The sequence below is a fragment of the Dreissena polymorpha genome, chromosome 10 (genome assembly GCF_020536995.1).
Source record: "Dreissena polymorpha isolate Duluth1 chromosome 10, UMN_Dpol_1.0, whole genome shotgun sequence".
NCBI lineage: Eukaryota > Metazoa > Mollusca > Bivalvia > Myida > Dreissenidae > Dreissena > Dreissena polymorpha.
In genome coordinates, this window is record NC_068364.1 from 84415278 (window position 1) to 84419854 (window position 4577).

The window sequence follows — 4577 nt, forward strand, 5'->3', positions numbered from 1 at the left end:
GTGCCCATATTTTTATAACAACGATTTTGAAACATTAATCTGTTCCAAAAATCTGTTCACACACACATACATACACACCCGCGCACACACATGAATACGCATACACACTACAAGAATGACTCTTGAAAACATTTCAGAAGTTGTATTATTCCTATGTCGACAATTAACACAAATCATTTTGGATACGACCAAGCATTCGTATTTGTTGTTCTATAGAACTACCGAAAATGATGAATTCGTATTTGTTAATCCATGCAAAAAAAGACAAGTCCAGCAACTTTATTTTACGATCTTAGTATATGCAAACAACCGATGCTGAATTTGGTGCATGTCATATTTAAAAATCGATTGTTTTTAATTTTGTTATTTTAAAATACGGACAGAAAGTTGCTTTACAACCAATAGACAATCCTAAATAGTTCTAAAAGTATACGGTGAAATCATACACATTGTTAATAAAACTGTACCTTTACTATTTTCCGTTAAAAGAATGCCATGATTTTCCTGCAACTGTAAAAAGAATGTATGCAATACGTAAAGCAATGATTTAGTTCGTAAGTAATGATATGTCCGTAACTTAGGAAATAATAATAATAATAGAACTAAAATAAGGCATACACATATTTATACTATTCATCGTTATAAATCGTTATTTATATTATTGTATCAGATATATTTTATGTACCTAATAAAGACCTTAAAAGTACTATGTTTAAGAACTTAAAACACTATTTAAAATGAACATAGATACCTTTATTATTTTATTTAATTCAACATCAAGATCAATTTTAAATTCCTTTAATATATCTTTGTGTTCTAAAACGTGTTTGGTTGTTTCATTTATTTCCATGTATAACCGCTCTATGTGCTCCACTAATTCGCTGTATCTTTTCTCAAGTGTTTTAGCATGCATGTTTTCTACCATTGTCAGGTGTTTTATTTGTTGCTCAGTGCTTTGTCCTTGACTAAATAAAATATCTAACTCCATTTTCGAATCTTCAAGTGCTTTCAATGTATCTTCCCTTGCTTCAATTTCGTTTTTTGTTGTTATTCTAATTTTGTCCTTTTCCAACTGAAATAAAAACAAAACCGAACAGTAAATACTGTATATGCATTCATTTGATACCGCCATATAAATACTACAACTAGTAGTATTACTACTTCTACTACAACTACTACAACGACAACTACTACAACTACTAGTTCTACTACTTCAACTACTACTACTACTACTACTACTACTACTACTACTACTACTACTACTACTACTACTACTACTACTACTACTACTACTATTACTACTACTACTACTACTACTACTACTACTACTACTACTACTACTACTACTACTACTATTACTACTAATACTACTACACCTACTACTACTTCTACTACTACTACTACTACTACTACTACTACTACTACTACTACTACTACTATTACTACTACTACTACTACTCCTACTACTACTACTACTACTACTACTACTACTACTACTACTACTACTACTACTTCTACTACTACTACTACTACTACTACTACTGCTGCTGCTGCTGCTATTACTACTACTGCTACTATTTATACTACTTATGATAACTGTTGTAATAATAATAACTATTATTATTATTAGAGTTTTAGTATTATAATTATTATTATTATATTTTTATTATTATCATCATTATTATTATTATTATTATTATTATTATTATTATTATTATTATTATTATTATTATCATCATTATCATTGTCATTATAATTATTATTATATACTATTCCTACTATACTTTTTTTACTTACTTTTGTCAGCTTCCTCAGCTGTTCTTTAGCCGACTGAGTTTTGGCAAATATCGATAACTGTAAAGCACGTTTCATATCGTCAATGAAACCTTGGAGATCTTTTTCACACAATTTCATTTCTCCAGAATGACATATGTCATTGCGAACTTGTCGTATCTACAAGCGAGATAACACGATATCAAAACAAATATCAATAGTTTTCCCAAACGTTTTACACAAATAATTCCTTTACAGCTAGAAACTTACATTCTATTAACGGAATCACTTTGCATAACCCACAGGTTATGTACAATCAAATCTCATGCTGTGCATAGTGTTTTAAATAGTTTTCCAAATATCAATTTTTAAACAAATAAAACGAGACGTGTACTTTAAAATATTTCCTAGAAGTCTTCGATATTCAGGGACATCCATCGTCTTTTATGAGAGCGCGTTTTTGCAGTAACAGATACAATTTCCGCTAACTGACAGCTTTTAAAAAAAAGGAGATTACGTCTATAATTGTGTAAGGATAGCTATTTATTTATTTAATTCGCTGCCTACTAAAATCCAGCTTCGTCTGGTGTAAATGTTATAAATAACGGAATGCACTTTATGCGTTTCACTTCAACTTTTTTTATAAATGCCTTATCGTGCTCGTGAGAATTATGGTAAATGTAAAAAATATATATATAAAAGACGAAAATATGTAGCGATTAAAGGAATTAAGCATGAAAATAGTATGCTTGTAAAATGCTATATTTTTTAAAAATTTTGCAAATTCAGTACTCAAAAGAGTGTATAGAAAATATTATGTGGGTTTTGGATAAAGATCAAGTTTATCATGCGAGGCCTTGAACCATGTAGCACGAGGCTTGCCGAGCCGAGCATGATAAACTTGATCTTTATCCAAAGCTCACATAATAGTATATTAATCCTTTTATAACCTCCCTTTCCCCATTGATAAATATCAAATATCGCATATATTGACTATTTTGTCGTTCCATAGTTGACCAAAATAGATTCTCGATTTTTTGGAAAAACCCGAATGTGATCTAAAAATAGTGAAAGTACAAAAGCCAAAGTTTATAAATACGATCGTTGTTATACCATCGATGTTCATCTGGTAATAGTTTAAAATAAGATACCTTTTTCAAACACTTGTTAAGTTGGGTAAAGTTACAGTCATTGTATGTTTTTCATTCGGCACAAGCCCTAGAGTAACCAATTGTTAAATATATATTTCATCAGGGTTATTAAGAGTATACCTATCCAAATGTGTAAAAGATAGACTAATTATCACAATAATGTTAAATTTATAGTACGGTGTAAATTATGAGTTGCAGCATCGGTATGCGAACAGTAAATTTAATACGATGTATTTAAGGCAGTTGCACGGAAACTCTGGGGTATTTTGTCCGCATAATTGACCATTTAAGTACAAATTATAGACTAAGTTTCCTTCCAGGGCTTTCATACAGCAACTAGATGTGAACATTACTCGTTTTTGTCCTAATTACCTTAATGCTGTCAATTTGACCATGCTTCCAGATTTCAGTCAAATGTATTAAAATAGTTTCTTGTACACCCTACGTTTTATTATGTGACTCACTAACAACCCTAGAGGTCGCCGTGGTGTAATAAATAGGGTGCCCGCCTAGCGACCGGGAGGTAATGGGCACGATCCCCACTGGAGCGTTCTTTAGATTTCTCCCCAAAACACCAAGTACTGGTTCTAGGCCCAGGAATCGGACTCGAGAGCGTTTATATAAGCCTTAGGCTTTCGATGAAAGCGGGCTAAAATAAATAGGTTTAAACTAAACTAAACAATCATAGGAACACATATTTAGTTTAAGCCGATTTATTTGAGCTCGATTGAATCGAAAGCCTAAGGCTTATATAAACGCTGTCGAGTCCGTTACCTGGGCCTAGAACCAGTACTTTGTCTTTGGGGGAAATCTTAAGAACGCTACCACGGTGGGGATCGAACCCGTGACCACCCCCCCCCCTGTCGCTAGGCGGACACCATTACACTACGAACAAAGATTGACGGCCAATAATCGGATTGTTTAGAACATCACGAAGTACGACGCATACATATAATTAAAATCAGGTTTAGCGTACTATTTGACAATATAAATATATCTTTTCTGACCAAACGATTTCTAAATCTGTTTAGCTTTTCAAATGAATGAACGAATATAAATAAAATTGTATCATGCCTTCGATTTAAATAAATACACAAAATTAAGCCTTCTGAACTCAGATAATTTTATTTCTTGCACTTAAGTATGATTTACTGTTTTGCTCTCGGAGTTGTTTGATAACTTTGTACAAACTAGAAAAGCTTATATTTAAAATTGATCGTATACCTTATCAAGGTGAACAAAATCTGTGCTGAACGCGTTTCTCAATTTTGTGTTGTTAGCACATATTTGTATTAGCGCTGTAACATCCGATTGTGCAATACTGGTTTTCTCTCTGTATCCAGTTGTGAAAATAAAGCACTTGATTAATTCCCATGGACCGACCTGTTTGTCAGACCACAAGTCGCATTTAGTATTCAACCAGTTAGGTTCACACCTAACATGTTCATTTTTTAAAAGATCATACAGAACTCCGCATGATCCATTTTCATTACACGGAGTCTGATCATTGCGTTTGCAATTGCATCTTTTATCACTGCATTTATTGTTCTTTGTTGCATGTTGAGGTTCCACTCTGTTGATGTCACAGCTTTTACATCGATATGAAGAGGAGCATTCTGCCTCAACCACACTTATCATATGTATGTACCATTC

At 32.5% G+C, this 4577-nt stretch overlaps 1 long non-coding RNA gene across 1 annotated transcript; it reads right to left on the reverse strand.

The window, feature by feature from the left end:
- Window positions 1–757: 757 nt before the first annotated feature.
- On the reverse strand, window positions 758–4304 carry LOC127847036 (uncharacterized). The gene is made up of 3 exons (XR_008033794.1): window positions 4149–4304; window positions 1798–1953; window positions 758–1072 (listed from the first exon to the last, which is right to left on the reverse strand). It is a non-coding gene; the product is annotated as an uncharacterized LOC127847036 (long non-coding RNA).
- Window positions 4305–4577: the final 273 nt, after the last annotated feature.